The sequence below is a fragment of the Hordeum vulgare genome, chromosome 1H (genome assembly GCF_904849725.1).
Source record: "Hordeum vulgare subsp. vulgare chromosome 1H, MorexV3_pseudomolecules_assembly, whole genome shotgun sequence".
NCBI lineage: Eukaryota > Viridiplantae > Streptophyta > Magnoliopsida > Poales > Poaceae > Hordeum > Hordeum vulgare.
This window is the reverse complement of record NC_058518.1, coordinates 109,784,130-109,802,393: the sequence shown is the minus strand read 5'-3', so window position 1 is coordinate 109,802,393 and position 18,264 is coordinate 109,784,130.

Here is an 18,264-nt window from a genome sequence, read left to right as displayed (position 1 = left end):
GTGAATTTATACTTAAAATGTACTCCCTCCGTCTCAAAATAAGTATCTTAAGCTTAGTACAATTTTGTACTAGCTCTAGTATAAAGTTGAAACAGTTATTTTGGGACAGAGGGAGTATGTATATACATTCGTATGTAATTTTTTAGTGAAACCTCTAAAAAAACTTATATTTAGGAACAGAGGTAGTACTCGGCTAGCCGATGTTGGTCCACACGTTCTCAGCCGTCGGCATGTGTCATGTTTTGAGCGTCTCTTAGATTATTATTTTTTTGCATTGTTTTTGATTTTTTAGTTGGATTTTTTGGGGATTTCCAGTGTTTTGGTTTTTCATCTGTTTTTCTTACCTTTTGGATGAATAAAAATGCCAAAAAATTGCATGAAAAAACATGTTTTTTAAAGTATGTTTTTTATACGCAAGGCACGGATTTGCTTTCACGAGAGGAAACCCGTGCCTCCCGAAAACAAAAAGTGTGTTTTCCTTTCTCGAGAGACACAATTTTGCTTCTATAAGAGACATGAATTTGCTTTCCCCAAAAAAAGTGTGTTTTCTGGTTTTTTTTTCATTCGCGAGAGGCACAATTTTGCTTCCGCGAGAGACACAGAGTTGCTTTCACAAGAGGCACGACCGTGTCTCTCGGAAACGAAAAACATGTTTTCTGTTTTTTTAGTAAGAGGCACGGTTTTGCTTCCTCCAAGGGGCACGAGTTTGCTTCCACGATAGGCACGACCGTACCTCTCGGGAACGGAAAAATGCATTTATTTTCCCTTTCACGAGAGGTACGACTTTTTTGTGTGGTTATTTTTGTGAAAAAGGGTGTGTATCAAAATTTATCAATGTGGAATCTAGTTTTGAAGATTTTAATGTAAGGAATCCAACGATTAAAACAGTTCGAGATTTGGACGTATGGTTTAAGAGATAATGTGTTTTGAAAATATGGATCGACAAAAAAAAAGAAAACTCCAAGGTTGGGACAAGTGCACACATGCAGTGCGTCATCCGTTGCGACCTCGAAGGTGGGGGTGATCTCTAAAAGGAGTACTCCTTAATTAACGATTTCGCCCCTCCGGCTGAGTTAGAGCAACTCTAGCAGACCCCTTATAATATGTTTATAGTTCATGAAAAATACATTTTACGTGCTGGCACAGGCCACGGCAGAACGGACCCCTGTTTTACATTTTCGTGATGCGAGGTATGTTCTCTCGCGACCACGCCAGCCCGCAAAATGTTGAAAAAAAAAATCAAATTTGACAATTTGATACCAATTTCAATAATTGGCAAATAATTTAAATAATCAAACATAGTTTGCGCACAAATTAAACCATAGTTTTTGTTGGAAATATGTCATAGAGACAATAATAAATTGGTTATTATTATATTTCCTTGTTCATGATAAGCGTTTATTATCCATGTTAAAATTGTATTGATTGGAAACTCAAATACATGTGTGGATACCTAGACAACACACAGTCCCTAATGAGTCTCTAGTTGACTAGCTCGTTGATCAAAGATGGTCAAGGTTTTCTGACCATAGACAAATGTTGTCACTTGATAACGGGATCACATCATTAGGAGAATGATGTGATGGACAAGACCCAAACTATGAACATAACATATGATCGTGTCAATTTATTGGTACTATTTTCTGCGTGTCCATGTATCTGTTCCTATGACCATGAGATCATGCAACTCCGGGACACCGAAGAAATAACTTGTGTGTATCAAACTTCACAACATAATTGGGTGACTATAAAGGTGCTCTACAGGTATCTTCGAAGGTGTGTGTTGGGTTGGCATGGATCAAAACTGGGATTTGTCACTCCGTGTGACGGAGAGGTATCTCGGGGCCCACTCGGTAACACAACATCACAATAAGCCTTGCAAGCAATGTGACTAAGGAGTTAGTCACGGGATCTTGTATTACGGAACGAGTAAAGAGACTTGCCGCTAACGAGAGTGAACTAGGTATGGAGATACCGACGATTGAATCTCGGGCAAGTAACATACCGATGGACAAAGGGAACTGGATACGGGATTGATTGAATCCTTGACATCGTGGTTCGACCGATAAATATCTTTGTAGAATATGTAGGAACCAATATGGGCATCCAGGTCCCACTATTGGTTATTGACCGTAGAGGTGTCTCGGTCATGTCTACATAGTTCTCGACCCCGCAGTGTCTGCACACTTAACGTTCGATGATGCTAGAGTAGTATTGGGATATGTATGTTGGTGACTGAATGTTGGTCGGAGTCCCGGATGAGATTCCGGACGTCACGAGGAGTTTCGGAATGGTCCGGAGGTAAAGAGTTATATATGGGAAGTCCTATTTTGGCTACCGGAAAAGTTTCGGGTTTTATCGATATTGTAACGGGAAGCTTCTAGAAGGTTTCAAAAGGTTCCAAAGGGTTCTGGAGGAGTCCGGAAGGGTACCTCAGCCCCTAGGATGTACATGGGCTGTAAGGGGGTGTCCAAGCCTTGTTGGGCTAGCCCCCAAGGGCCCATGCGGTTGGGAGGGAAGAGTCCCTAAAGGGGAAGGCACCTCCTAGGTGCCTTGGGGAGGGAGGAAACCTTCCTAGGCCCACGCCCCCTCCTTGGAGGAGGGGCTAGGGTTGCGACCCAACCCTCCTCCTAGCCTGCTATATATAGTGGGGGAGAGGGAGGGGCTGAACACATCAATTCCCACGCCTCGGTGGCAGCCCTACCTCTCCCATAACTCTGTTTTCTTCTTAGATCGGTTTCGGCAGCGCTTGGCGAAGCCCTACCGGCACTACTCCACCATGTCGTCGTGTTGGTTGAGATCCCATCTACTTCTCCTTCCTCTCTTGCTGGATCAAGAAGGAGGAGACGTTATCGAGCCGTACGTGTGCGGAGCGCGGAGGTGTCGTCCGTTCAGCGCTAGATCGGGAAGGATCGTGATGAGATCGTGGGACGGATCGTGATGAGATCACGGAATGGGCTGCGATTTGGATCGCGGAGATGTTCCACTACATCAACTATGTTATATACGCTTTTGCTTAGCAATCTACAAGGGTATGTAGATGCACTCTCCCCTCTCGTAGATGGTCATCACCATGGATAGATCTTGTGTGCGCGTAGGAACATTTTTGTTTCCCATGCGACACTCTCCAACAGTGGCATTATGAGTTAGGTCTATGCGTAGATGACATCTCAAGTAGAACACAAAGTAGTTTGTGGGCGTTGATGTTCAATTTGCTGCCCTCCTTAGTCTTTTCTTGATTCGACGGTATTGTTGAATTGAAGCGGCCCGAACCAACATTACTCGTACGCTTACGGGAGACCGGTTTCATCGACTAACATGCAACTTGTTGCATAAAGATGACTCACGGGTGTCTGTTTCTTCAACTTTAGTTGAATCGGATTTGACCGAGGCGGTCCTTGGAGAAGGTTCAATAGCAATTTGCATATCACCGTTGTGGCTTTGCGTATGTAAGATGCAATCATACTAGATACCCATAGCAGCCACGTAAAATTTGCAACAACAAATTAGAGGATGTCTAACTTGTTTTTGCATGGTATGCATGTGATGTGATATGGCCAAAGACATGATATGATATATTGGATGTATGAGATGATCATGTTGTAATAGTTAAATATCGACTTGCACGTCGATGCTACGGCAGCCGACAGGAGCCATAGGGTTGTCTTTAATTATTTTGTGCTTGGTGATGCTTTGCTTTATCGCTAGTAGTAGCTATAGTAGTAACAACATAGTTAGCGCGACAACCTCGATGGCAGCACAATGATGGAGATCATGATGCTGGAGATCATGTTGTGGCGCGGGTGACGATGGAGATCATGTCGGTGCTTTGGTGATGGAGATCAAGAAGCACAAATACATGGCCATATCATGTCACTTATGATTTGTATGTGATGTTAATCCTTTTATGCACCTTGTTTTGTAGGACGACGGTAGCATTATAAGGTTATCCCTCACTAAAATTTCAAGATAAAATTGTGTTCTCCCCGACTGTGCACCGTTGCGATAGTTCGTCGTTTCGAGGCACCACGTGATGATCGGGTGTGATAGACTCTATGTTCACATACAACGGGTGCAAAACAGTTGCACACACGGAACACTCGGGTTAAACTTGATGAGCCTAGCATGTACAAACATGGCCTCTGAACACAAGAGACCGAAAGGTCGAGCATGAGTCATATAGTGGATATGATCAACATGGAGATGTTCACCATTGAAGATAAACTCAACTCACGTGATGATCGGACTTGAGTTAGTGAATTTGGATCATGTACCACTCAAATAACCAGAGGGATGTCAATTTGAGTGGGGGTTCTTAAGCAATATGATTAATTGAACTCATTATCATGAACATAGTCAAAATGCCTTTGCAAATTATGTTGTACTTGCGCTGTAGCTCTACTGTTTTTGATATGTTCCTAGAGAAAATTTAGTTGAAAGTTGATAGTAGCAATTATGCGGACTAGGTCTGTAAACTGAGGATTGTCGTCATTGCTGCACAGAAGGCTTATGTACTTAATGCACCGCTCGGTGTGCTGAGCCCCGAGCGTCGTCTGTGGATGTTGCGAACATCTGACATACACGTTTTTGATGACTACGGGATAGTTCAGTGCGTAATGCTTAACAGCTTAGAATTGAGGTGCCCAAGACGTTTTGAACGTCACAGAACATATGAGATGTTCCAAGAGATGAAATTAGGATTTCACGCTCGTGCCCGTGTTGAGAGGTATGAGACCTCCGACAAGATTCTTTGTCTACAAAGTAAGGGAGAAAATCTTAATCGCTGAGCATGTGCTCAGATTGTCTGGGTACTACAATCGCTTGAATCGAGTGGGAGATGATCTTCCAGATAAGATAGTGATTGACATACTTCTCCAAAGTCACTGCCACCAAGCTACTAGAGCTTCCTGATGGACTATATCATATCAGGGATGCACAAGATGATCCCTGAGTTATTCGCGATGTTTGACACTGCGAAAGTAGAAATCAAGTAGGAGTGTCAATTGTTGATGGTTAGTGAAACCGCTAGTTTCGAGAAGGGCAAGGGCAAGAAGGGATACCTCATGAATGGCAAACCAGTTGCTTCTCTAGTAAAGTAACCCAAGGTTGAACCCAAACCCGAGACTAAGTGCTTCTAATATGAGTGGAACGGTCACTGAAGCGGTACCACCCTTGATACTTGGTACATGAGAAGGCTGGCAAAGTCGTCGAAAGTATATTGGATATACATGATATTGATGTGTACCTTACTAGTACTCCTAGTAGCACCGGGGTATTGGATACCGGTTCGGTTGCTAAGTGTTAGTAACTCGAAATAAAAGCTATGAAATAAACGTAGAATAGCTAAAGGCAAGGTGATGATGTGTGTTGGAAGTGTTTCCAAGGTTGATGTGGCCACCATCCCACGCTCCTTCTACTTTCGAGATTAGTGTTGAACCTAAATGTTGTTTGGTGTTTGCGTTGAGCATGAACATGATTGAATTGTGTTTATTGCAATACAGTTATTCATTTGAAGAGAATAATGGTTATTTTGTTTACTTGAATAATACCTTCAATGGTCATGCACCTAATATGAATGGTTTATTGAATCTTGATCGTAGTACTATACATGTTGGAGCATATATCTCCATATGTGGTTTTGGTACTTGATGACAATTCCTATGGACTAATGGTTGCCTTAAGTTACATTTATAGGATTTGTCCATAGACACTTCTTGAAGTCCATCTGTTGGGTTCAAGGAGTTTATATGATGACCAAGATGGTATTCAAGGTATTATCCAAAGAATGGTCATAGAGACACATGGTTGATCAAGATCTTAGACAAAGAGTAAATCAAGATGATCAACACACAAAGCGTACAAGATGTACCGAGAGGGATCAAGTGATCCCATGGTATGGATTTGTCCATAGGCACTTCTTGAAGTCCATCAGTTGGGTTCAAGGAGTTTATATGATGACCAAGATGGTATTCAAGGTATTATCCAAAGAATGGTCATAGGGACACATGGTTGATCAAGATCTTAGACAAAGAGTAAATCAAGATGATCAACACACAAAGCGTACAAGATGTACCGAGAGGGATCAAGTGATCCCATGGTATGGTAAGCATTGTCCATTACGTGTTTGTGTACTAACCCATGGTCTTCGTGAGAGTTCTATGTGGGGGTTAGGTGTGTTTACATGGGCTTGCGTCAAAGGGAAGATCTCATACAACCCATGGAGTATGACGTCAAGTTGTGATCATCATCAATGGTTGATCAAGATCTCAGACAAAGAGTAAATCAAGATGATCAACACACAAAGCGTACAAGATGTACCAAGAGGGATCAAGTGATCCCATGGTATGGTAAGCATTGTCCATTACGTGTTTGTGTACTAACCCATGGTCTTCGTGAGAGTTCTATGTGGGTGTTAGGTGTGTTTCCATGGGCTTGCGTCAAAGGGAAGATCTCATACAACCCATGGAGTATGACGTCAAGTTGTGATCGTCATCAAGATTGCGGTGTGCAAGTTCAAGTGGATCAGCACGAAGATAGCATGCTTGAAGCTTGTCGTCCATTGTGGTGGCAATGGACCTGTGAAGATATGCTGAAGAGTGGCTCACCCATAGTGAGTATGGGGGAGCAATCAACTAGTCTTCATCAAGCCAACACAATCAAGAAAGGTGGTCCATCTTGAGGAAGCCAAGATCATCATCATCTAGCTCAAGAGGACGAGGTGCAAGGTATAGGTTTGCCCTTGATAGGTTTTCTGGTTAGGATAGTTTGCTGTTCTATCAAGGGGGGCTCTCAAGTGAGTAGCTTGATCGTATCGTTCGTTGAGAGCTCAAACCATTTGCATCCTTGCATCATACTTGTTGGTTCTTGTTTGGTGTTTCTCTTTGTGAGTTTTAGAGCTTATGGTCATCTTCGTGACAAGCTCGAGTTCATCGAAAACGGAGTCCATATGCATCTACTATGATGTTTTCGATGTTGGAGTTTTTGCCGGTTCTTCATTCATAGAGATCTCACATCTCTATATCTTTGGCATATTCATAGCCGCATGGTCTTAAGATTCCCAACAAGCTTGGGTTTGCTCGATTCGGAGCTCGTATGCGAAAGTTATGGCTGTTTCAGTGGCGAGCGGTAGTACCGCTGGACCTAGCGGTAGTACCGCTAGAGTTGGCGGTAGTACCGCTGGCCCTAGCGGTAGTACCGCTGGCTGGCGGTAGTACCGCCCCTGGTCAGCGGTAGTACCGCTCCAGGAAGCTTAGTACCGCCTGCCTAGCGGTTGTTCGTGGACGGACCTTTTTGCGAAGACTTTCTTGGCGGTGGTAGTGCCGTTGCACTACCAGGGGCCCAGCGGTAGTACCGCTGGGGCCAGCGGTAGTACCGCTAGTCAGCGGTAGTACCGCTGGAGTGCCAGCGGTAGTACCGCTGGAGTACGAGCGGTAGTACCGCTGCAGCCAGCGGTAGTACCGCTGGAGCTCGGGCAGAAAGTGGGGGTAACGGTCTGATTCTTTCCCCCGCTATATAAAGGGGGGTCTTCTTCCCCCTTGGCCTTACCCATCCGTTGAGCTCTTGTTCTACCTCCATTGTTGACATTCTTAGAGCTTGATTACTCTCAATCCCTCCAATGATTCTTGCTTGTTCTTGAGGGAAAAGAGAGAGGAGATCTAGATCCACATCTCCACCAATCACTTTCTCCTCTATGTGAGGGGAACCCCTTGGATCTTGATCTCGGAGTTCTTTGTGAGCTCCTTGTTCTTCCTCTCATATTTCTCCATAGCTTTTGTTGTTGTGGAGGGACTTGAGTGTGAGGGACTTGACCACTTCGCGTGTTCTTGCCATTGCATTAATTGCATCGGTTTGAGTTCTCCACGGTGATACGTGGAAGTGAGAAGTTGAGAAGCTTACTACCTTTGGTACTTAGTACCCTTGATATTGTTCTTCGTGGATGCTTTGGCGTCCTAGAAGCTTGGTGGTGTCTCGGAGCTCAATCATTGTGGTGTGAAGCTCCGGGAAGCGTTGGGGTCTCCAATTAGGTTGTGGAGATTGCCCCGAGCAATTTGTACGGGTACCGGTAACCGCCCCCAAGGGTTGCCACGTGTACGGGTTCGGTGACCGCCCCCAAGGGTTGCCATTTGTACGGGTTCGGTGACCGCCCTCAAGGGTCCCTTAGTGGAATCACGACATCTTGCATTGTGCGAGGGCGTGAGGAGATTACGGTGGCCTTAGTGGCATCTTGGGGAGCATTGTGCCTCCACACCGCTCTAACGGAGATTAGCATCCGCAAGGGTGTGAACTTCGGGATACATCATCGTCTCCCCGTGCCTCGGTTATCTCTTACCCGAACCCTTTACTTATGCACTTTACTTTGTGATAGACATATTGTTTATTGTAATATATCTTGCTATCACTTAGTTGTTTATCTTGCTTAGCATAAGTTGTTGGTGCACATAGGTGAGCCTAGTTGTTTGTAGGTTTTGTGCTTGACATATTAAACGTTAGTTTTATTCCGCATTTGTTCAAGCCTAAACCTTAACTATTTTAAAGCGCCTATTCACCCCCCCTCTAGGCGACATCCACGTCCTTTTCAATACATGTTTATAATATTTGATGACAAAAGGTACAAAGTAGTAATGATAGTACCACTTACTTGTGGCACTGCCGCTTGAGTCATATTGGTGTAAAACGCATGAACAAGCTCCATATTGATGGATCTTTGGACTCACTCGTTTTTGAATCGTTTGAGACATGCGAACCATGCCTATTGGTGTAAACGCATGAAGAAACTCCATGCAGATGGATCGTTTGGACTCACTTTATTTTGAATCACTTAAGACATGCAAATCATCCCACATGGGCAAGATGACTGAAGGCGTCGTTTTCCAATGAGATGGAACAAGAAAGTAACTTAGTGAAAGTAGTACATTTTGATGTATGTAGTCCAATGAGCGTTGAGGCATGCAGTGGATATCGTTATGTTCTTACTTCACACATGATTTGAGTAGATACTAGTATATTTACTTGATGAAACACAAGTCTGAATTATTGAATGGTTTAAGTAATTTTAGAGTGAAGTTGAAGATCGTTGTGACAAGAGGATAAAATGTCTACGATATGATCATAGAGATGAGTATCTGAGTTGCGAGTTTGCTACACAATTAAGATAGTGTGGAAATTGTTTCACAACTAATGCCACCTGGAACACCATAGTGTGATGGTGTGTCTGAACGTCATAGCCGCACCCTATTGGATGTAGTGCATACTATGATGTCTCTTATCGAATTACCACTATCGTTTTTGTGTTAGGCATTAGAGACAACCGCATTCACTTTAAATAGGGCACCACGTAATTCCGTTGAGATGACACCGTATGAACTATGGTTTGGAGAAACCTAAGCTGTCGTTTCTTAAAAGTTTGGGGCTGCGACGCTTATGTGAAAAGGTTTTAGCCTAATAAGCTTGAACCCAAAGCGGATAAATGCATCTTCATAAGATACCCAAAACAATTGGGTATACCTCCTATCTCATATCCAAAAGCAAAGTGTTTGTTTCAGGAAACGGGTACTTTCTCGAGAAATAGTTTCTCTCGAAAGAATTGAGTGGGAGGATGGTGGAAGTTGATGAGGTTGTTGAACCGTCACTTCAACAGGTGTGTAGCAGGTCGCAGGAAGTTTTTCCTGTGGCGCCTACACCAATTGAAGTGGAAGCTGATGATAGTGATCATGAAGTTTTAGATCAAGTTACTACAAACCTCGTAGGTCGACAAGGTCACGTACTGCTCCAGAGTGGTACGGTAACCCTGTCTTGGAGGTCATGTTGTTGGACAACAATGAACCTACGAGCTATGGAGAAGAGATGGTGGGCCTGGATTCCGACGAATGGTTGGACGCCATGAAATCCGAGGTAGGATCCATGTATGAAAACGAAGTGTAGACTTTGGAAGAACTACTTGATGGTCGTAAGGCTGTTAGGTACAGATGGATCTTTAAAAGGAAGACGGACGATGATGGTAAATGTCATCATTAAGAAAGCTCGACTTGTCGCAAAGATGTTTCCGACAAGTTCAAGGAGTTAACTACGATGAGACTTTCTCACTCGTAACGATGCTAAAGTCTGTTGGAATTATGTTAGCAGTTGACGCATTATTTGTAATGAAATCTTGCAGATGGATGTCAAAACATTGTTTCCTCGACGGTTTCCTCGAGGAAAGGTTGTATTTGATACAACCACAAGATTTTGTTGATCCTAAGGATGCTAACAAGTATGCAAGATCCGTCGATCCTTCTATGGACTGGAGCAAGCATCTCGGAGTTGGAATAAGTACTTTGATGAGTGATCAAAGCTTTTGGTATTATACAAAGTTTATGAGAAACTTGTATTTCCAAGAGAGTGAGTGGGAGCAGTATATAATTTTTGATGAGTATATGTGGTTGACATATTGTTGATCGGAAATGATCTAGAATATCTGGAAGCATATATGGTTGTTTGAAAAGTGTTTTTCAAAGAAAAACATGGATTGAGCTAGTTGAACATTGAGCACCAGGATCTATGGAGATAGATCAAGACGCTTGATAAAACTTTCGATGAATACATGCCTTGACAAGTTTTTGAAGGAGTTCGAAATGGATCAGTCAAAGAAGGAGTTCTTGACTGTATTATAAGGTGTGAATTTGAGTAAGACTCAAAACCCGACCACGGCAGAAGAAAGATAAAGGACGAAGGTCGTCCCCTATGTCTTAGCCGTAGGCTCTAAAGTATGCCATGATGTGTACCACACCTAATGTGTGCCTTGCCATGAGTCGGTCAAGGGGCACAAAGAGTGATCCAGGATTGAATCACTGAACAACGGTCAAAGTTATCCTTAGTAACTAGTGGACTAAGGAATTTTTCTTGATTATGGAGGTGATTAAAGAGTTCGTCGTAAAGGGTTACGTTGATGCAAGCTTTGACACTAATCCGGATAACTCTGAGCAGTAAACCAGATTCGTATAGTGGAGTAGTCATTTGGAAAAGTTCCAAATGGCGCGTGGTAGCAACATCTACAGGATGACACAGAGATTTGTAAAGCACACACAGATCTGAAAGATTCATACCCGTCGACTAAAAACCTCTCTCACAAGCAAGATATGATCAAACCCCATAACTATATGGGTGTTAGATTCATTCCAATCACATAGTGATGTGAACTAGATTATTGACTCTAGTGCAAGTGAGAGACTGTTGGAAATGTGCCCTAGAGACAATAATAAACTGGTTATTATTATATTTCCTTGTTCATGATAACCGTTTATTATCCATGCTAGAATTGTATTGATTGGAAACTCAAATACATGTGTGGATACAGAGACAACACACAGTCCCTAGTGAGTATCTAGTTGACTAGCTCGTTGATCAAAGATGGTCAAGGTTTCCTGGCAATAGAGCAATGTTGTCACTTGATAACGGGATCACGTCATTAGGAGAATGATGTGATGGACAAGACCCAAACTATGAACATAGCATATGACCGTGTCAGTTTATTGCTACTGTTTTCTGCATGTCAATGTATCTGTTCCTATGGCCATGAGATCATGCCACTCCCGGACAGCGAAGGAATACCTTGTGTGTATCAAACGCCACATCGTAACTGGGTGACTATAAAGGTTCTATACATACCGACGATTGAATCTCGGGCAAGTAACATACCGATGGACAAAGGGAACTGCGTACGGGATTGATTGAATCTTTGACATCATGGTTCGACCGATAAAGTTCTTCGTAGAATATGTAGGAACTAATATGGGCATCCATGTACCATTATTGGTTATTGACCGTAGAGGTGTCTTGGTCATGTGTGCATAGTTCTCGAACCCGCAGGGTCTGCACACTTAATGTTCGGTGACGCTAGAGTAGTATTGGGATATGTATGTTGGTGACTGAATGTTGTTCGGAGTCCCTGGGTGAGATCCCGGACGTCATGAGGAGTTCCGGAATGGTCTGAAGGTAAAGATTTATATATGAGAAGTCTTATTTTGTCTACCGGAAAAGTTTCGTGTTTGATCGATATTATACCGAGAAGCTTCTGGAAGGTTCCAAAAGGTTCGAGAGGGTTCTGGAGGAGTCCGGAAGGGTCCCTCCAGCCCCTAGGACGTGCATGGGTTGTAAAGAGGCGTCCAAGCCTTGTTGGGCTAGCCCAAGGGCCCATGCGGTTGGGAGGGAAGAGTCCCTAAAGGGGAAGGCACCTCCTAGGTGCCTTGGGGAGGGAGGAAATCTCCCTAGGCCCACGCCCCTCCTTGGAGGAGGGGCTAGGGCTGCGACCCAACCCTCCTCCTAGCCTCCTATATATAGTGGGGGAGAGGGAGGGGCTGAACATATCAATTCCCATGCCCGTGTGGCAGCCCTACCTCTCCCATAACTCTGTTTTCTCCTCATATGGGTTCCGACAGCGCTTGGCGAAGCCCTAGTGGCACTACTCCACCATCATCTCCACCATACTGTCGTGCTGGTTGAGATCCCATCTACGTCTCCTTCCTCTCTTGCTGAATCAAGAAGGATGAGACATTATCGAGCCGTACCTTTGCTAAACGCGGATGTGTTGTCCATTCGGCGCTAGATCGGGAAGGATCGTGATGAGATCGCGGGACAGGTCGTGATGAGATCGCGGGATGGGTGGAGATTTAGATAGCGAAGATGTTCCACTAAATCAACCGCGTTATATACACTTCCGCTTGGAGATCTACAAGGGTATGTAGATGCACTCTCCCCTCTCGTAGATGGTCATCACCATGGATAGATCTTGTGTGCGCGTAGGAACATTTTTGTTTCCTATGCGACATTCTCAAATAGTTTTCAATCAAGAAGAACATCATGCAAAAGCAACCACCAGCTTCACCACATCTTCGTCATCGTTCTTACTCTCCACAACAGCACACTAGTAGGAAAAACCTTATAGGTAGGATAGTAGCAGTAGCGCTGGAAAATAGCATGCGCTGCTGCTACTTAGTAGTAGCGCTGGCTCTGCCAAGCGCTACTGATAATGGCCTTAAGAGTAGCGCTTGATATGCAAGAAGAGCTACTGTTAAACATGGCCCAACGAGGCCACCGACGGTAGCAGTAGTAGCAACATGTACATGTAAAAAGCGCTACTGCTAAGTTTAATAGCAATAATGCTCGTCTGGAAGCAGCGCTACTGCTATTGGGCCCCACTTAGCAGTAGTGTTGCTTTACAAAAAGCGCTACTGCTACGCATGGCTGTGGCCAGCTTTCACCCACCCACACACACCCCTCTCCCCCTTCCTCCCCCTTCCTCCCCCTTTGCCCTCTCCCCTCGTTTCTGCTCTCCTCTCTCTAAGTTGCTTCTTCACCATTGTTGCCCTTCTTCTCTCTTCTCTCCCCATTAAGGCCCCCTCCACCCTATTTATCTTCCATAAATGGCCTCTTCTAACTCTACCTTCCATATTTATTTATCTCTCCCTCATTCCATACATATAGATCTAGCTAGCCAGGTCATCTCTCTCCCTCTCCACTAGTTAGCTAGAGTCATCTCTCCTCACAGCAACTAGATCTAGTTATTCATTTAGCCGTGCACAATCTCTCTCGGGATATAGGTGAGTAAAAAGTTGTGCATTTCAATAATGGGAATATGTGTGTTTGTGATATGAGTGGCCATGGACCAGAGGGGAAACTCTCCTACCACCTAGGAGGCCAAGCAAGAAGAAGAAGGAGGGGGCCTCTCCCCCCTCTCTTCTAGTGGCGCCGGAGCACCGTCGAGTAAATCATTGTGGCGGCAATCTACACGAACAATTCCGCCATATTCCTTAACACCACCATCACCTTCCCTCATCTATTTACAGTGGTCCACTCTCCTGCAACCCACTGTACCCCCTAATTCAACATGGTGCTTTATGCTTCATATAATTATCCAATGATGTGTGGACATCCTATGATGTTTGAGTAGATTACTTTTGACCTATGGGTTGATTGATGATCTTGATTGGTTTGAGTTGCGTGTTTTATTTGGGTGTTGTCCTATGGTGCCTTCCGTGCCACACACACCTGAGGGATTCCCTTTGTAGGGTGTTGCAATACGTTCATGATTCGCTTATAGTGGGTAGCGAGAGTGGTAGAAGCTTACGCCTGAGTAAGGGAGTTGTTGTGTATGTGAGTAAAGGGGACTTGTTGCTTAATGCTATGGTTGGTTTTACCTTAATGATCTTTAGTAGTTGTGGATGTTTGCTAGAGTTCTAATCATAGTTTCATATGATCCAAGTACGGAAAGTTTGTTACCTCTCATGCCTCTTGTTGGAAATATGCCCTAGAGGCAATAATAAATTGTTTATTATTGTATTTCATTGTTCATTATAATCGTTTATTATCCATTCTAGAATCGTACTGATCGGAAATTCAAATACATGTGTGGATACATAGACAAAATTGTGTCCCTAGTGAGCCTCTACTAGACTAGCTCGTTGATCAAAGATGGTTAAGGTTCCCTAACCATAGACATGAGTTATCATTTGATAACGGGGTCACATCATTAGGAGAATGATGTGATGGACAATACCCCAACCATAAACATAGCATTCAATGACATCGCTAAGTTTATTCCTACCGGTTTCTTCATGTCAAGTATCTGTTCCTAACAACATGAGATCATGTAACTCCCTAACGCCGGAGGAATGCCTTGTGTGTATCAAATGTCACTTCATAGATAGGTGATCATAAAGGTAATCTACAGGTATCTCCGAGGGTGTCTGTTGGGTTGGCATGGATCGGGACTCGGATTTGTCACTTCGTTTGATGGAGAGGTATCTCTGGGCCCTCTCAGCAATACAACATCACAAGAAGTTTGAAAGCAATGTGACTAAGGAGTTAGTCATGGGATCTTGTATTGTGGAACGAGTAATGAGACTTGTCTGTAAAGAGATTGAATTAGGTATGTAGATACCGATGATCGAATCTCGTGCAAGTAACATACCACTGGACAAAGGGAACTACATACAGGATTGATTGAATCCTTGGCACCGTGGTTCGACCGATAAAGATCTTCATGTAATATGTGGGAACCAATACGGGCATCCAGGTCCCGCTATTGCTTATTGACCGGAGATGTGTATCGATCATGTCCACATGATTCTCGAACCCGTAGGGTCCGCACGCTTAACGTTGGGTGATGACATAGTATTATTGGGTTATGTATGTTGGTGATCGAATGTTGTTCGGAGTCTCGGATGAGATCCCGAACGTCAGGAGGAGCTCCGGAATGGTCTGGAGGTAAAGATTTATATATGGGAAGTCATATTTTGGCTACCGGAAAAGTTTTGGGTTTTTCCGGTATTGTATTGAGAAGCTTCTAGAAGGTTACAAAAACTTTCGGAGGAGTCCGTAAGTCTACCAAAAGGTCCACCACGTCCCAAGGGTTTGCATTGGCTGAGGGGAGTCTCCCCGGCCTTATTGGGCCAGGCATGCAAGTCCCTCAAGGCACATGTGGCTTGGGAGAGGTGGAAAGTCCACGTGTGTATGGAAAGGGATGGAACTGGACTAGGAGTCCAGCTCCCACCCCTTGGTTGTGACCTAGGCCTTGTAGGGTCTGTTTGTTGGAGAACGTCGCATGGGAAACAAAAATAATTCCTACGCGCACGAAGACCTATCATGGTGCTGTCCATCTACGAGAGGGGATTTCCGATCTACGTACCCTTGTAGATCGCACAACAGAAGCGTTAAGAAACACGGTTGATGTAGTGGAACGTCCTCACGTCCCTCGATCCGCCTCACGAACCGTCCCACGAACCGTCCCGCGATCCGTCCCACAATCCGCTCCGATCTAGTGCCGAACGGACAACACCTCCGCGTTCAGCACACGTACAGCTCGACGATGACCTCGGCCTTCTTGATCCAGCAAGAGAGACTGAGAGGTAGATGATTTCTCCGGCAGCGTGACGGTGCTCCGGAGGTTGGTGGTGATCTAATCTCAGCAGGGCTCCGCCCGAGCTCCGCAGAAACGCGATCTAGAGGAAAAACCGTGGAGGTATGTGGTCGGGCTGCCGTGGCAAAGTTGTCTCAAATCAGCCCTAAAACCTCCGTATATATATGGGGAAGAGGGGGAGCCTTGCCTTGGGGTCCAAGGACCCCCAAGGGGGTCGTCCGAGCCAAAGGGTGGAGTCCTCCCCTTCCAAACCGAATCCAACTAGGTTTGGAAGGAGGAGTCCTTCCCCTTTTTCCCACCTCCTCTTTTTTTTTTCTCTTTGATTTTCTTCCTATGGCGCATAGGGCCTTCTTGGGCTGTCCCACCAGCCTACTAAGGGCTGGTGCGCCACCCCCAAGGCCCATGGGCTTCCCCGGGGTGGGTTCCCCCCCCGGTGAACACCCGGAACCCATTCGTCATTCCCGGTAACTCCGAAAACCTTCCGGCAATCAAATGAGGTCATCCTATATATCAATCTTTGTTTCTGGACCATTCCGGAAACCCTCGTGACGTCCGTGATCTCATCCGGGACTCCGAACAAAATTCGGTAACCAACCATATAACTCAAATACGCATAAAACAACGTTGAACCTTAAGTGTGCAGACCTTGCGGGTTCGAGAACTATGTAGACATGACCTGAGAGACTCCTCGGTCAATATCCAATAGCGGGACCTGGATGCCCATATTGGATCCTACATATTCTACGAAGATCTTATCGTTTGAACCTCAGTGCCAAGGATTCATATAATCCCGTATGTCATTCCCTTTGTCCTTCGGTATGTTACTTGCCCGAGATTCGGTCGTCAGTATCTGCATACCTATTTCAATCTCGTTTACCGGCAAGTCTCTTTACTCGTTCCGTAATACAAGATCCCGTAACTTACACTAAGTCACATTGCTTGCAAGGCTTGTGTGTGATGTTGTATTACCGAGTGGGCCCCAAGATACCTCTCCGTCACACGGAGTGACAAATCCCAGTCTCGATCCATACTAACTCAACGAACACCTTCGGAGATACCTGTAGAGCATCTTTATAGTCACCCAGTTACGCTGCGACGTTTGATACACACAAAGCATTCCTTCGGTGTCAGTGAGTTATATGATCTCATGGTCATAGGAACAAATACTTGACACGCAGAAAACAGTAGCAACAAAATGACACGATCAACATGCTACGTCTATTAATTTGGGTCTAGTCCATCACATGATTCTCCTAATGATGTGATCCCGTTATCAAGTGACAACACTTGCCTATGGTCAGGAAACCTTGACCATCTTTGATCAACGAGCTAGTCAACTAGAGGCTTACTAGGGACAGTGTTTTGTCTATGTATCCACACATGCACTGTGTTTCCAATCAATACAATTATAGCATGGATAATAAACGATTATCATGAACAAAGAAATATAATAATAACTAATTTATTATTGCCTCTAGGGCATATTTCCAACAGTCTCCCACTTGCACTAGAGTCAATAATCTAGTTCACATCACCATGTGATTTCAACGAATCCAACACCCATATAGTTCTGGGGTCTGATCACGTCTTGCTCGTGAGAGAGGTTTTAGTCAACGGTTCTGAAACTTTCAGATCCGTGCGTTCTTTACAAATCTTTATGTTATCTTATAGATGTTGCTACTACGTGCTATTCGGAAATGCTCCAAATATCTACTCTACTATACGAATCCGTTTCACTACTCATAGTTATTCGGATTAGTGTCAAAGCTTGCATCGACGTAACCCTTTACGACGAACTCTTTAACCACCTCCATAATCGAGAAAAATTCCTTAGTCTATTTAGTTACTAAGGATAACTTTGACCGCTGATGGGTGATTCAATCCTGGATCACTCTGTGTACCTCTTAACAGACTTGGTGCAAGGCACACATCAGGTGCGGTACTCAGCATGACATACTTTAGAGTCTACGGCTAAGGCATAGAAGACGACCTTCGTCTAGTCTCTTTATTCTGCCGGGGTCGGGTTTTGAGTCTTACTCAAATTCACACCTTACAACGCAACCAAGAACTCCTTCTTTGCTGATCTATTTTGAACTCCTTCAAAACTTGTCAAGGCATGCATCTTGTTGAAGCTTCCATTAAGCGCTTTCGATCTATCTCCATAGATCTTTGATGCTCAACATTCAAGTAGCTCAATCCAGGTATTCCTTTGAAAACTCCTTTCAAACAACCTTGCATGCTTTACAGAAATTCTACATTACTTCTGATCCACAATATGTCAACCACATATACTTATCAGAAATTCTATAGTGCTCCCACTCACTTCTTTGGAAATACAAGTTTCTCATAAACCTTGTACAAACCCAAAATCC